The sequence below is a fragment of the Ambystoma mexicanum genome, chromosome 4q (genome assembly GCF_040938575.1).
Source record: "Ambystoma mexicanum isolate Mex_15411 chromosome 4q, UKY_AmexF1_1, whole genome shotgun sequence".
NCBI lineage: Eukaryota > Metazoa > Chordata > Amphibia > Caudata > Ambystomatidae > Ambystoma > Ambystoma mexicanum.
This window is the reverse complement of record NC_090928.1, coordinates 554,226,432-554,243,043: the sequence shown is the minus strand read 5'-3', so window position 1 is coordinate 554,243,043 and position 16,612 is coordinate 554,226,432. Positions and strand designations below refer to the sequence as shown.

The following is a 16,612-nucleotide window of genomic DNA, read 5'->3' as shown; positions in this document are numbered from 1 at the left end:
TGGTGCACCACATTTCAATAGATATATGGACACATATAAATAGATCGTAATTGTGATGCACACATCATGCTTTATGGTCGGCGATGTTTTATTTATTCAAACATATGGGAAACTGATTTACCAACATAAATCATTTGCATCCAAGCAATTGGGCAATTGATGGGCCCACTCGTCTGCGAATACTTTGTGGGAATCTTTCGGACCGCATTAAATTGGGCATGTGGGGAATGTTGCCTTCTCAATAAAATGTTGTGATCTCGGGAAATGTAAAAACATGCACATGGATCCAAAAAATGAATGAGGTTTGTCACGAGTGTTAGCACATGACATCGCCGATGAATGCAGCGGTTGCCGCCTCATTTATTTATTTATTTTATTTGTATTGGATGAATTTAATCAACCTTTCAAATATGTACAAAATCATTAATGCAATACAGTTGTCAATACATATTCACAATAATTAAAATAAAAAATGACATTTGCAGGGTAGATTTCATTCAATATGCTTCAGAATAAATACACGAAAAACATTACACATAAGACCTTCTCATATGAACTAAAAGTGGAAGATTTAAGATCCCTTTACATTTCATTACTAACAAATCCCTCTTCCAATTACAAATGTGTTAAAAAAAATGAATAGCAGCTATTTGAATCAGCAAGGTGTTCAAACCTAATATTATGGACCAACATTCTTGCTGTGTGATGTTACCCAGTCGTCTGCAGTGTCTACCAAAAAAGATTTCTCTTTTTGGCTGCAGCACAAGGCATTCAGTAATTATATGAGCTAGGGTTTCACGTGTTTCTTTCACCTCACAAAATCGACATCTTTATTTTCAGGTGACAACAATTTCCGTTTTGCTTTAAGATCAAGTGTAGGCCATATATTAATTTTGACTAATGGGCAATTCGCCCATGTAGTTACTGCAAAAGCCGTTATCAGCACCGAGGGGCAGCTAACTTTGAGTGCCCAAGACATTTCCAAAGAGAGCACATTAGCCCGTTCAAATAAGGATATGTGAAATCCTGAAAGTATTGCGAATGCAAAAACTTGGCATGCGCTTTGTTGACCTTGTACTACATATTGTGCCATTTTCCCCTTGTCTCGCAACTCCTATTCCCTACTCATGCGCTCCCTGCCGGCCCGGGACGAGCTCCTGCCACTGCTGACGGGAACCCACAAAGCTATTGCTTGGATCTTTGAACTTCGGTACACTGCTAACACACAAGCCCTTGTTGTGAAGCCATGGACTACATGTAGGTGCTAATAACGCCACCCTTAAGCCCTTTGACGTGTACCAGCTGCCATTCGCAACGACTCCGACACGTGTCCTGCTGAAGCTGTCTGCAGCCTGCCACTAGCTGATCATGCTCTTGCCCCACACATGGCTTCTTCACCTGTCACTCAGTCAGGACCCGAGAAATCTGGGGAAAGAAGAAACACATGTTCTTAAAGAGTCACACACTGCTCTTAGTAGTGTAGATCGCTATAATGTCATAACTCCTTGAAAGGCAAATGTCAAAGGCCAACACATGCACTGTTTGCTGGAAGGTCATATGGTACTAAGTCTACACTAGTGAAACACCACTACAACCGGGATGAACATGTGATGAATATATCTTTTAGAAGGTGCGTTCCTTGTAGGCGTGTGTACCACTAGGATTCCCTTGCCCTAGGATTCGGCACCTCATAACTAATCATTATGAGGCTTTTGAAGTAGAACGTCTTTAGAATAATAACAATTGGGGTCCTTCAGGCACTAGCCAAAAGGGTGAAGGAGACAGTATGCACACAATGAGAATGAGAGTGTGCGTTTGTTTACATTTTCCAGTCACATATATCATTGCTTTGGCAAACTTGCATATGCACATCTACTGACATCCTACATCTTTTCAGAGGCGTTACACAGAATAATATACCGTAGGGAAAGAAGGCAATACTGTCAATGAGGAAGAACATGCTCCCATGAATACACCATGTTCAATATAGTCACCTCCACACCATCCAAACATGTAAAACAAGACCATCACAAATTGCCCTTTCTGAATCCGTGGCAAGATTGGTATCCATCAACTGAAGTCTGAGGAAGTTGTGCAGGCACACCTTTAACTTATTGCACCAGACCAGCAGAAATGCTGGAACTGTGTCGTTGCAGGGCCTACAGCTTCACTCACTGGTGGCTTGAAAACCACCAATTTGGAGAGGTAGCGGCAGGGAGGAGGGAACAGGCAGGGCCCGGGAAGCAGGAGGGCCAAGGATATTCAAATGCGTTGTCAGTGCTGCAGAATAGAAAGTCAAACCAAACCAGGCGAAAATAGTAAAGTGCCTTAGCAGGCACACCCTTACCTTGCCGCACCAGACCAGCAGAAATGCCGGATCTGTGCCGTTGCAGGGCCTACATCCTCACGTCTCTGTATCGGAGTCAACTTTTGGTGCCAGGAGGCTGGAAGGCTCCCGAGGGGGCACGGGAAGTAGGTGAATGTCGTTATTGCAGGGGCATTAACATTTTCCACAACTAAGCACAAGAAAACAGAGATAGCAAGAGAGACCTAAGTACCTATTAACATAATCTGTTGAACATGTGCATTTCACAGCATTGGGTAATGGATGAAAAACTAGCAATTGCCACGTCACCAACGGTACACAGGAGAATTTGACATTTTCATGATGCTTGAGTTTACAAAATAGGCCATCATTGCCATGGCATTGTCAAACAATTGTGCCCACAATCGATCCCAGAATTTGCAATGAAAAATCATTTCATGAAGCTGGGTCTGTACTCAATGCCAGTATTTTTAGTGTAAAGCACAACGATTTTGGGGCCCCAGTCTATGGCATTATGGTCACTATAAATAACTTTTATGAAACTAAACACACAAAGTAGATTTGCATGATCACTGTAAATAATTCTGAAATTCTCAAAATAGCAAATTGAATGATGTTGCACAAACATTATACGCCAGATTTGCCACTATCATTAACTTCCATGATGCAGCCCCCTGCCTCCAAACTCATGGATCCATTGTGCACATCCACGCATCACCCCCATACACACATGTAAAAACATCACCCACGCAATTAGCCAGAAGCAAAAAGCAAGGACCTGTGCAGACTTGAATTCCGCTGGTGCAGGAAGGAAAGAATCAAAAGACAGAACTTCACTGTCTATACTCCCAAAAATCTAGAACCTCACCCCAACCAAAACCAGACACTCTCCTTACGTTTCTATTTCACGACAGATCTCAAGACCCTCCTCTTCAAGGAATGGCTTCTCCCTAATGCATAAGACAACAGACCCTCCACTATCCACTGTGCATGTGACTGGGCATTTTGCTCCCCTCTGTTTCCTCCCCTGGCTACCTGTAGCTCGCCGGGAGCTAAATTGCCCTACATACCCCTCCCACATTGTTAGCTCCTCACTCCCATGTATTGATTCCTTGCAAACTGCTTCCAGCACTGTGTACTTCCCCCATGACTTGTAAAGTACACTGAGTCTTGCCAAATATATGTCCATTGTCATTAAAGCAGCATATTACTGTGGTCCATTTTAGGGCTCCCACCAGCTATACAGGCCATCAGTATCTCCACACCATGGCATCTGTGAGAGCCTCATTGTAAAGACTGGAGGGGGGTGTCTGTACTTCTGCTCTCTATTTGGTAAAGCAGAGGCACAGAGGACCCCAGCCAAGATTCTCTATTTGGTAGCTATGGTCGAGCAATCAAGGCCTAGCTTCTCAGGTGGTGCTGCAGGCTGGTCCTAAGTACAATGTAGTCCGCAAGCCTCCACAAAGGAATGTCCACACACTGTATTAGTTAAAACACAGTGCTTATATAATTAATATTCAAAGTTATGTACACTTCCACAATAAATCACTTTGTGCTCAGAAAATCAATACTGGTAAATATATACAGTTCTAAAGTGGTACAACAATTATTATCAGATCTCATTAAAGTGCATCAACTTTACTGTCAAAATGTCACACAGATCAATAAAGAGGAAACCAGCAGTAGAGAGAGGAAGGAAAGCGAGATGGTTGAACAATTGGCAGAATACTGGCCTCTACCACCTAGGCACAATTCTGAGTGGAGATCCCCCCACCTGGGCAACATGTAAAGCAAAGACGTATCGCAAGCCCAGTCCATGTATTGTTCTACGAGTCTTATTTCCCTCTACAATAGTTCTACAGTCCCAATGTACTTGGAATTGTAGCGTTCGTCGACAGGAAATCGATGGCCTTCTTGAGTGCACTCCCTTTAAGGCAGGAGTCACTGGTCGTCGAACGTCCGATGGAGAACAGGGAACTACGGCGGTCAAGTGGCAGCTTCATTCCTAGCGGGAAGAGGCGTGCGGGGCACAACGGTGACGGTAGTTCTGGACCGCAAAGAGATGTTGAAGAACTGTGGCCCAGAAAGGGCGTCGAGTCGTCGGGGTCTCTGTGGTCTTTAGATGGCGGGAAACCCACCGGCGCATGCTCCTCGGCGCGTCGATGGTCGGCCCTTCTCCAGCGGGATAAAGCGGGCGGCGATGCAGACGAGAGCATCCTTGGATCAAATGAAGTTCTTAGGTATCCCAAAATGGAGGATACTCAGGGCACCTGTCAAATTCAGCATGGAGCTGCCACCAGCCCATACCCTGCCCTTTGGGCCACACACAGGTGCCCAGAAACATACACTAGGGGCACAGGGTTGTACCCCCACCCATGGGTGCCATATGGGTATCCCATGGTTCTGTACACCAAACCAACAGAGAGAGCTGCGCCGCCAGGAGTCCCACATGAACTCCTGCGCAGAAAACACGACAGAACACACAATAAAAAGCAGCAAAGGACAAGGATACGGAGGCCCTGTGCCTCTGATGCATTTCCAGCATTACAGTCGCCTCCCCCAGACTGAGGTTAGGGTGCCTAATATCCCACGAGATAGACACCCTCGTCCAGACGGTCAACAGGTCAACATACCTTCTGGAAAGGCCATCTGCGTTATCGTGACTCTTCCCTGGTCTATGCTCTATGGTGAAGTCTAGCCCTTGCAGGCTAATGGACCTCCTGAGCAGTTTCAGGGTTTCACCCTTCATCTGCATAAGCCACTTCAGGGGCTTATGATCTGTTTGGACCTTGAAGGTAGACCCTGTAAGGTAGGGCCTAAAATGCTTAAGACTCCAAACTATGCTAAAACATTCCTTTTCAACAGTAGCCCACCTAACTTCTCTACCCTTGAGTTGTCTACTGATGAATATGATAGGATGTTCCCTTCCTTTGTCATCTAACTGGGACAAGACAGCTCCAATTCCGGTGTCGCAGGCATCAGTCTGGATGATAAAGGGTCGGCTGTAGTCAGGCGCACACAACACAGGTGCCCTACACAGAATTTCTTTCAAGCCATCAAAGGCCCTCTGAAGTCCAGTTAACCTTCCTAGGTTGTTTGGGTGAAGGCAGAGCTGTCAGGGGTGCAGCTATGGTTCCATAGTCTGCCATGAAATTGCGATAGTACCCAGCGAGGCCCAAAAAGGCTCTCAGGTGGGTTTGAGTAGTGGGAGTCTCCCAGTCACGTACATCCTGTGCCTTACTGGGGAGAGGTTGGATTTGACCCCCTCCTACCTCATGACCAAGGTACATGACTTTCCCCTGAGCTATCTGGCACTTGGTGGCCTTGATAGTGAGGTTAGCCCTTGTCAAGGCCTGCAACACCTTATCCAGGTGTGTCAAATGCTCTTCCCAGGTGGAACTGTAGACGGCAATGTCGTCTAGGTAGGCCACACAAAAGGCCTCCAGCCCACTGAGCGCATGATTGACCAATCTCTGGAAGGTGGCAGGGGCATTTTTCAACCCAAAAGGCATGACCCTAAACTGGTAGAGTCCCTCAGGTGTTGAGAATGCCGTCCTTTCCTTGGCATGGTCCGTCAGAGCTATTTGCCAATAGCCTGAGATAAGGTCAAAGGTGCTCACAAATTTGGCAGCACCTATGGTGTCCACAAGCTCATCAGAACCTGAGCAATGGGTGCGCGTCAGTTTTGGTGACGGCATTGACTCCTCGGTAGTCCAGACAGAACGTCCAATCCTTGGTACCTGCCTGGGAGCTTGCCTTGGGGACAAGGACTCTGGACTGGACCAGGGACTGGTTGAGGGTTCAATAACACACAGATCCAACTTCTTGGTGACCTCAGCCTGGATGTGGTTCTTAACTGTATCTGATATACGGTAGCACCTGCTTTCGACAGGCACACTGTCACCAGTGTCAATTTCGTGCCTACACCACGGTGTAAGTCCTGGTGTCAGTGAAAACAGAGAGGCATACTGCCGGAGCAAAGCCCTGCAGGCCTAATGCTGCTCTGTCTTCAGATTGGGAGAGAGATGTACTCCCTCTACTGAGCCATCCTGAGGGTTGCTATGCAGCAAGTCAGGAAGGGGCTCACTCTCATCCTCTTCTTGCTCTGAAGCTAGCAAGAAACATGAGACTTCTGCTTGCCTGTAGAAAGGCTAGACCCTGTTAACATGGAATACCTGAGCGGCTACCCCTGGGATTCCCATGTGAACCAGATAATTGACTTTGCCCATCTTGGAGATGATCCTGAAGGGTCCAGTCCACTTGTCTGCCAAAGCTCTAGGCTTGGTAGGGTCTATCACAAGGATTTCCTGTCCCGGAGTCCAATCCACTTGCGAGGCTATAGGGTCATGCCAGTACTTATTTAATTCCTGGCTGGCCTTGAGATTTGCTGTTGCTTGATCCATCATCTGTGTCATCCTCCGTCTGAGGCCTAACACATAGTCCCCCACTTGCTTGGCGGGACCTGGAGGGGTGGCCTCCCAACCTTCTCTGATCAAGGCAAGGGGCCCCCTCACAGGATGTCCAAAGAGTAACTCAAAGGGGCAGAAACCAACACCCTCTTGAGGTACCTCTCTGTAAGCAAACAGAGGAGACCCCATTCTCTCCTTAGGGGCTCTTCCAAAGCACCTAGCATGCCCTTGAGAGTTTTATTAAATCTCTCAACCAGACCATTGATCTGGGGATCGTACGAGGTGGAGAACTTGTAGGTTACCCCGCACTCTTTCCACGTGGTTTTCATGTAACTAGACATGAAGTTGGATCCTCTGTCAGAGACAACCTCCTTAGGGAATCCCACACGGGTGAAAATGCCCAGGAGAGCCCTGGCAACCACCTTGGCAGTAATAGTCCGAAGGGGTATAACCTCCGGGTACCTGCTGGCATGATCGACCAAGACCAGGAGGAACCGATGTCCACCTGAAGTGGGAGGGTCAAGGGGACTGATAATGTTGATGCCGACCCTCTCAAACGGCGTGCCAACCACTGGCAATGGCTGCAGTGGGGCAATGATACTGCCTCCAGTCTTGCCAGACAACTGACAAGTTGGGCAGGTCCTGCAGTGGGACTCCACTTTCACTCCCATCCGAAGCCAGTAGAAATGGGCAGAGAGCCTCTGCTTAGTCTTCTTGGTACCAAGATGACCAGCTAAGGGCACCTCATGCGCCAACTGCAGCAGGAAGGGCCTGTAAACCTCGGGTACCACCAACCTCTTGAGGGCACCAGGTTCAGGCTTAGTGGGTTCACTAACAAGGAGCTCATCCTCCCAATAGATTTGGAATGTCCTAGGCACTTCTCCTTTTGCCTGGGACAGGCGCTGTTTCCTCAGACCCTCGAAAGAGTGGCACTCTCTCTGTCCCTTACAGAAGTCTGCCCGTGAGGGTCCCCCGTCAGCTAACAAGCATTGAAGGTCGGGATGATCCTCTGGGTTGAGAACCTCCCCCACTGGAGAGTCTTCTGGCTCTTTTCCCACAGGAGTTGAGACTGGTTTACCACTGGTTCCAGCCTGTCCGGAGTATGGTTCCCAATTGGTGCTGTCGGAACAGCAGGAAGAGCAGGGGCTCCCTCCACAGAAGTGGCCTTCTTACTATTCCGTTTCCTTCGCGCCTTGGGTTTCCCCGTCGGCGAGGGTACCGGGCTTGCAGCCGGACCCTGTGTGACCTGCGATCGGTGACCACCACAGCAGCCATGGGTAGACCATCAGTGATCATCCCCAACTCGACCAAATCGTTTCCTAACAAAATGTTTGCAGGAACTTTGTCCTGAACAAGTACTGGAAGCTCTGCTGTCTTGTCTCCAATCGTAATGTTGACTAAGGCTACAGGCGATAATTTGGGAGGCCCACCAACTAACCTGGTGGTTCTCAGAGGCGCACCTACATAGTCCTCTCATGCTTGCTCCAGTGTCTCTCAAACCAGTAGAAGGCTGGCCATTCAAGAGGACACTTCTCAAAAACCTACGAGTATTCTGTGGGATAGTCACCAGTACTGGTCCCAGCCCCCAAGAGACACTAAGGAAATCTCTATGGGAGCACCGAAAGTGATTCCAGTAGAGGAGGGGAGGACAGTGGCCTCCACCTCAGGTACGGAGTAGCGATAGGTCAGGCTGACAGCCTGGACTCCAAGTCCCTTACCCTTACACTTGGGATCACCCCTTAAGTGATCCAGAGCCCCACAATCCCAACAAGTGCCGGGAGTGCGGGGTACAGTACTGGAACCACTGGGACCCTTCTTTGCAGCAGGCGGACCACTACTCTTACTCCCACCCACAACAGACTTATCCCCACTATGTTTTTGGGTCTTAGGACAGGAAGGTTTAGTTTACCCGACTGTGATTGCTTCTGGGACTCCTCAGCTTTCTGAGAGGTCCCCTTTTCTTCATCCTTGTCCTTCCCACTGGAGTCCTTAGGGGACACCCGGTGGGAGACCCACTTGTCAGCCAACCTAGCCAGCTGAAAGGGGTCCAAAATGTTCTGGTCAGCAACATACTGACGCAGCTCTGGTGAACAGGCTTCTGAAAAATGCTCAAAAAACAAAAGGTGGGACAATTCAACAAACGTTTTCACTTTGTAACTATCAATCCACCCCATCATGGTCATGTGTGCAGCACTCACCCAGTCAATTCAAGACACATTCTCTTGTTTCTTAAACTCCCTGAACCTTTTAAGGTATGGGGTAGGCATCTTGCCAAACTTGGCCATTAAAGCAGACTTTATGCACTCACACTGACCCCTTTCTTCCACACTTAGTTGCAGAATACAGTCATATCCAGTCTGAGGCACTCTGCTTAACAAACACTTATCCCAATCTCTCTTATCAACACCATGAATTGCACAAGCCATTTCAAATGCTTCAATCCATTGGAGGATATCAGAACCCTCCACAAACACACCAACCAAATCTTTCATAAACTTGGTGGCTGAGGACCTGAAGTCTCCACTCTAGCTTTCTCTAGCTGGATTCTCTGACATTCAGTGTCCTTGTCTTTGAGTTCAAGATCCCTATTCTTGAGTTCCACTTGTTGTGCCAACTCCTCTTTCTTAAGCTCAGCATCTATTTCCAACTTGCGATATTCAAAGGCCAATTTCATCCTTAATAACTCAAGCTCCAAGGAATTTCTGGGGTTCGGAATAGAGGCAGCAGGAATAGTGTCATTCCCAGAATCAGATTTGGCGACAACCCTCAGGGTAGAGTCCTCATTGGTTGCATACCCCCCTTCAAGAGTTTCACAATCAGTCTGGTAGTCCACCAGGGCAGCTATCAGCTCAGCCCTAGACTTATCCACAAAGTCTAACTCCCTGGTTTCACAAGCACTCTGGAGAGCCTCCAAGCTCATCCGAGTCAATTTACCATTCGCAGTAGATTCCATTGTTTGTAATGCAGTTATCTTGTACACAACTAAACCTCAATTTAACAAAGTGTAGATATTTTGTAAGTGGCATGGTTATACACTGATTCCTAAAACCATAATCATCCCACTGCTGCCCCAGTGTAAAGACTGGAAGGGGGTGTCTGTACTTCTGCTCTCTATTTGGTAGAGGAGAGGCACAGAGGACCCCAGTCAAGATTCTCTATTTGGTAGCTATGGTCGAGCAATCAAGGCCTAGCTTCTCAGGAGGTGATGGAGACTGGTTCCTAAGTACAGTTTAGTCCCCAAGCCCCCACGAAGGAATGTCCACACACTGTATTAGTTAAAACACAGTCTTTATATAATTAATATTCAAGGTTATGTACACTATCACAATAACTCACTTTGTGCTCAGAAATTCAATAATGGTAAATATATACAGTTCTTTAGTGGTAGTGGTACCACAATTATTATCAGATCTCATTAAAGTGCATCAACTATACTGTCAAAATGTCACACAGATCAATAAAGAGGAAACCAGCAGTAGAGAGAGGAAGGAAAGCAAGATGGTTTAACAATTGGCAGAATACTGGCCTCTACCACCTAGGCACAATTATGAGTGGAGATCCCCCCACCTGGGCAACCTGTAAAGCAAAGATGTATCTCAAGCCCAGTCCATGTTTTGTTCTATGAGTCTTATTTCCCTCTACAATAGTTCTACAGCCCCAATGTACCTGGAATTGTAGTGTTCGTCGACGGGAAATCAATGGCCTTTTTGAGTGCACTCCCTTTAAGGCAGGAGTCACAGGCCGTCGAACATCCGACGGAGAACAGGGTGAACTACGGCGGTGAAGTGGCAGCTTCGTTCCTAGCGGTGCTCGTCGACGATGGAGTGTTGGTATCCTGCAAGGAAGAGGCGTGCGGGGCACCTCGGTGACGGTAGTTCTGGACTGCAAAGAAATGTTGAAGAACTGTGGCCCAGCAAGGGCGTCGAGTCGTCGGGGTCTCTGTGATCTTTAGGTGGCGGGAAACCGACCGGCGGATGCTCCTCAGCACGTCGATGGTCGGGCCTTCTCCAGCGGGATAAAGCGGGCGGCGATGCAGACGAGAGCATCCTTGGATCAAATGAAGTTCTTAGGCAAACAGGAGCACGGTGGCTCCAGTCGGCAATGGCGGTCGTCGACAGTGGCGGACAACAGTCCGGGTGCTTCTCTTTGGGATTCCATAGCAGTCCCCATCTCCGGTCGGCAGCCTGTCGAAGGTCTGTCTACCAGGGAGCTTTGGCAAAGATCAGCTGGTGCACGATAGTCCCTCTTAGCTCGGGAAGAGGGTGCCTTACCAGGTCCTCTCTGGGTCAGTTCTTGGAGACAAAGCAGCTTTCAGATTGTGGAGAGCAACAGCAATTCTTCTCTTCCAGCAAGGCTTTAAGGTTAAGCTTCAGTTTCACTCCAGTTACTCTTCAGCTTCTGAACACGAATTCTAGCAAGAGGCCCCCAGATGTACTAGTTGATCTCCCATTCATTCTGCTGGGTCACACTCAGGCAACCAATCGGTCAGAAGGGCATTCATGCAGGCAGGCATCCAATCAGGTGCATAGTGCATTCAGGACATTCACTCCTCTCCAGATACTCACAACAAGTAATGTGTATTGGGACAAGTACCCAGCCATTCAACACTCCACACTGCATTCATACCAGTTTCGGGCAGGTCTGTCTCAGTCATTGTGTCAAACACCAGATACTAGACACCCACAACACAGAATGCGTATTCATCACACACTCCATTCACCCAGGTCCCACCCACAGGGTGTACCCACAACATACAGTCACTGGGAAGGCTCCAGCCAGTCTGGCCTGGACTTCACAACAGCACCATATATGGAACTTCCTATCAGGAATCAACTGATTCCAACGGCAGGGCCTTGGTATCCCAAAATGGAGGATACTCAGGGCACCTGTCAAATTCAGCATGGAGCTGCCACGAGCCCATACCCTGCTCTGTGGGCCACACACATGTGCCCAAAAACATACACTAGAGGCACAGGGCTGTACCCCCACCCATGGGTGCCATAAGGGTATCCCATGGGTCTATACACCAAACCAAAAGAGAGAGCTGCACCGCCAGGAGTTCCACATGAACTCCTGTGCGGAAAACACGACAGAACACACGATAAAAAGCAGTAAAGGACAAGGATACGGAGGCCTTGTCCCTCCGATGCATTTCCAGCATCACACTCTTTAAGCCAGTTGTTTGCGGACCCTCAGGTGGTCTTACCTTAGACTGCTATTCAGAACTGAGGGATGCTGGAAAGCCTGCTGACACATTATACTCTTCTGATGATCTCTTGTCCACTATGGGTAGAAGGCCATCATGGTGGAGAACATCTGAGACAGAGTCACCATAGGCATTACTATCAGAACTTAGTGTCTAGGAAATGATAAACAGTAATATTTACACGCATTTATCTCACCTTTACAAGCCATTTCTAGCTGAAAAACAAACAGATGAGCATTGATTTTCCAATTGTGACTGGTAACTCCACTTAAGGTGGAAAAGCAACCTCCCAGTCTGGCTTCTCTGAAGCCCCCTCATGGGGCTATAAACCACGACAATCCAAACCCCTGCCCCCAAACCCCTGAATTCTGGTAGCACAGTTTAGAAGAGCTGCTGCCTCTCCCGCTCTACCACCAAACATTCACAGGTATAGACAGCACTGCACCCTTCCTCTTGAAACAAGCTCAGTCACACCATTTGTTTGGATCAGTCCCACCAAGAGAGATGGAAAAGAAAAACCACATACGGTGGGAGTCTGAGCCATGGAAATGGCACACACTCCTCAGAGAGCAACATTCAGCAAAGCTTCTGCACCTTAATTGTCTTCTTCCCAACATGTACTCCTCACTCCCTGACCTCCATACCAGTGCTTTAGAATCACATGGTGGTCAACATGTACCCTTTAGTGTAGTTAACTGACTTGAAGCATGGGCCAACATTTTCCAATGCTTTTCTGCACCGTCTCTGTTCTGATATACAAAAGCCAAATATGCTGCCTTGAATTTAGTATGATGCTGTTCATGCATATCTGTGATGGGATAAAGCCAGTTAGCAAACCTAAAAGGTTCTGGAGTTGCAGCACACAATGTGGACCCTGGGTAAGCATTTTGAATGTTTGGACTTTTTCTTTTATGTCTCAACATGTTGTCTACCACGCTATAGAAACCATGCATGCTACCATGCTGAAATGTTTTCCTTGTGTACCCACAGAGGTACTATTATGAGTGTTGCGACATTTGATGTCTCTGTTGTTCACATGCCCACCATCGCTGTACAGGGTAAAGTGCTGAAATCCGGTGGTAGAATGCCCTTGGATGTTTGTGACATGGTTTTAAAAGTGGAAGTTAGTCAATCTAAGAGTGTTGTAGTTACAGCACAAAATGTGGTATTGGGGGTGGAGTTTTGAAAATGTCGATGGTTTGTGTCTTCACAAATTGTTCGTTACGCCCAACATCACAGTAAATAGCTACACATGCATCTTTGGGACAGTTCCTAAAGCGTCAGAATAGAACTTATTTGGCCTATGTCAAGGAATGTGAGTCTGGGACATTGCATTTCTCGGGAGGCAAGATTAAGGTTAAACATTTAACAGGTGCTGCACATTTCTGTTTACAAACACTTGTTCCCTCCAGTGCATTCAGGGCATTTTGCTCACTAGGTAGATCATGTGTTTTTCCACTTAGAGTCTGTTTCACCAAAACCTTTTATAATGGTGCAATCCCTTTGAAAAATATTCTGTGAATCAAGCCCATAGTGTTACATTGCTAGCATGACCTACATATTTCATTTCTCAGAATGTGGGTTATTAGCAACCCAGGCACCATTCTGACCGTTTTGGGACGATCCAATTGTGTAAAAATTGAGAACGTTCTATGGCTTAACCAGGCAGGCTATGGATTTGCTTACGTTAGTGATTTCCTCTGTGTCCTCCGCGGAGTGTATGGTGTCCTAATATGAGTGTTCTAGTGCAGTATCTGTAATATTGTGGTGTTCGGTGGTGAATCATCATGCACCAAAGCCTCTTGGCCATTCTAGTGTTATTGTCTCGGGAGGATAGCTCATGGGCAACGTGCTCGCCTTGGAAGCAAGATGACACGGAACACCATAGGTTCGATCCCTAGGTCCCTGCTTAGAAACTTCAGGGTATTAGGCACGTTGTAAATAACCTATCATATCACGGGCAACGTTCTCGCCTTGGAAACAAGATGACCCCCAACACCACAGGTTCGATCCCTGGGTCCGTGCTTAGAAACCTCAGGGTATTACGTGAGTTGTAAATAACCTATCACATCAGGTAGCATCTAGCTAATGGTACATTTCATTTTTACATCTGCATCATCATTTTTATAAAGTATAAACCATCCTTGTACTGCTTCTTGCTTTTAGCCTACTGCTCAAAAAGAAAGTCCTAAATGTAGATGTTACCAGCATACGGTATTCCAGTGCATAGGCGTTTGTAGATTTCCAACCCTTTAAAAATCATTTGTAGACTGACCAGAAATTCCGCTTCCGGCATCCAGAGGCATTCATACACTCGTCGTGTCAATCCTTGTCCGCCATGACATCAGCCGTCGTGGCATGTGCTGAGAACGGTCATGTCTCCTTTCTAGCCTGTTCATCTCGGCTGCACGTTCTCACCTGCTTAATAACCTTTCCCATTCCCGCGAGAACGCTCACAGAGGCTGGAGAAAAGACAGAGCAGAAAGTCTCGGATGTATCGGGCAGCGCAGCAGGGATGCGCGCTGAAAATAAATTGCAGTTTTGAGCAGGTGTGATATACGCGTCCAACTGACTTAAAAGGCCTGCCGTTTTCACAGGCAACACACACTATCAAATGCAATCATTTGCTGAAATCTTAATTTCAATGCGTGTGCATCACATACTCCTGACACACTAACAAGAAAGAATGAGTCATGAGCTCAAATAAAGCACATTAGCCGCAGGCGAGTGCCAATAATAGGATTGCTAATTGCTGTAATTCACCATGGAAGGGAAACATTTTATAATTTCTGTTGGTGAAGGGGAAGCAAAGAACACATTTATCTTCATCTTTCTTTATAACTAGTTTAGAATCGCGATTTACAAAACCAATAGAGCCAGCATGGCAGAGATTGCTGTTGAATAAAGCATTGCCGTTCCTAAAATAAAGGTCGTAGGTGTTTGTCTCCTGTTTTCTATCAAGAAGCAACACAGCGAGCAGTACTGAATAACGAAACGTATGCGTGCTGCCCCCAATATACCAATAAAGGTGCATTTAAACCATAATTACAGTTGAGGTGGTAATGGTGAAAAGAGCCCGCATTTGAAAATAGTGCCCGATTTCCTACCAGCTCCATTACAGGGTTAGAAGTATTTTCCGTCTGTGGTATTGCATGGGAAATGACCATCGTACTGATTGATCGATTGATTGATATGTATCGAGTGCTCACACACGCCCCTAATGAGCCCTGATGGGGTTCTGAAGACACACAGGTTGGCAGGAGGTATTTACGAATGGCAGGATGGAAGCTTCAGTGAGAAGAGAGGTCATCAAGCAGCAAGGAGTTCCAGGGTCATGCCACCTGCACCACCAAGGTTTTATCCCCTTATCTATCCTTGTTGCACTTTGGCACCACCAGCTGATTCTCTGGGTGCGCAGAGATGTAGAAGCAGACTTGCCCCTGATAGAATCGAGGGTCAAAGGCGTATTAAAGCCTGCAAATCATGCAGGCCACTTTGAACATAGTTCTCTAAATTGGGAGCCGGTGGATCCATTGCAAAACAAAGGGCATATGGCTCCTTCTGCTGAGGCCTACAGGAAGTCTGGCTACAGTTTTTGGAAAATATTGACGCTGGTAATATCTTATTGGAGGAGATCGAAGTAAATCCAGTTGCAATAGTCCACTCTGGACGAGTCGAAAGATCTGCCAAGGGCAATGTGATGAGGGAAAATAAAAAGATGAAGAATCATTGTTAATGTACGAGGATTCACAAAGAGGATCTGATTACTGCACCAGTTTACGGACGGTGAGTCAAATTGCTGTCCTTTAGGACACACAGATATTTCATCTTCTCAATCAAAATCATTCAGAAGCTTAACGAATCTTGTGACCAATGGCCTCATTACGAGTTTGGCAGTAGCTGTGCCGATAAAGCCGGCACGGCTGCTGACAAACTTGTGAAATTACTGGCACCAGGCAATGGGGACGTACAGGGGCATTCCGACCCCGGCTGACCCAGTCCGCCCCCATTGCCGGGTGCCGGTATTCATTACTCCCCATTCCCATTTTGAGCACCGTAAGGCTCAAGGGGAATGGGGAGGTCTATGCGCTGGCACTATTAATGAATGGTGCCGGTGCATCCGACGAGTTGTGCTTCTGGCGGCAGAAAGGCACCCGCAAGCACAACTCGTAGTTTGCCAGTCCGGTAGTAACAATGCTGGTAGCTTACCAGTGCCGTTACTACCGGACCGGCAAACTTATCAAGTCTGAATCTGCACTGTTATTGGTGTAAATTAGGGATGGTCCCAAAACGTTTTTCCAGTGGCTCGCTGGTGATAAACTCTGTAATCTTTACTGAAAATGGAAATAAAGAAATCATTTTAAAAATTAATTAATAGATTGCTCAGATCAAACGTAGGTTTGTTTAGCAGAGCTTTTGTAATAGCTCCCTTTTAGAGATTCTGCTGATGGGTTTTCATGAAATGTAGAGGAGATGATATATTTGAGGAAAGCTTCAATGTAATCAGCCAGTTCTGTTTTTGTTTTACTATAGCAAGCAGGCAGGTGTCATGCAGTGTCCTTAAATGTCATAGTCAATGCTTCAAGCACATTTATTTATTTATTTGGAATAATCACAGGGAAAGTGATGCATTTTTGGAAAACACTGATAACAGAGCAGAGGACGTGGCTC

The 16,612-nt window shown here is 46.9% G+C and overlaps 1 long non-coding RNA gene across 1 annotated transcript; it reads right to left on the bottom strand.

The window, feature by feature from the left end:
* Positions 1-487: 487 nt before the first annotated feature.
* On the bottom strand, positions 488-14,422 carry LOC138467085 (uncharacterized). Its single transcript, XR_011268020.1, has 3 exons — positions 14,217-14,422; positions 2,348-2,516; positions 488-1,425 (listed from the first exon to the last, which is right to left on the bottom strand). It is a non-coding gene; the product is annotated as an uncharacterized lncRNA (long non-coding RNA).
* Positions 14,423-16,612: the final 2,190 nt, after the last annotated feature.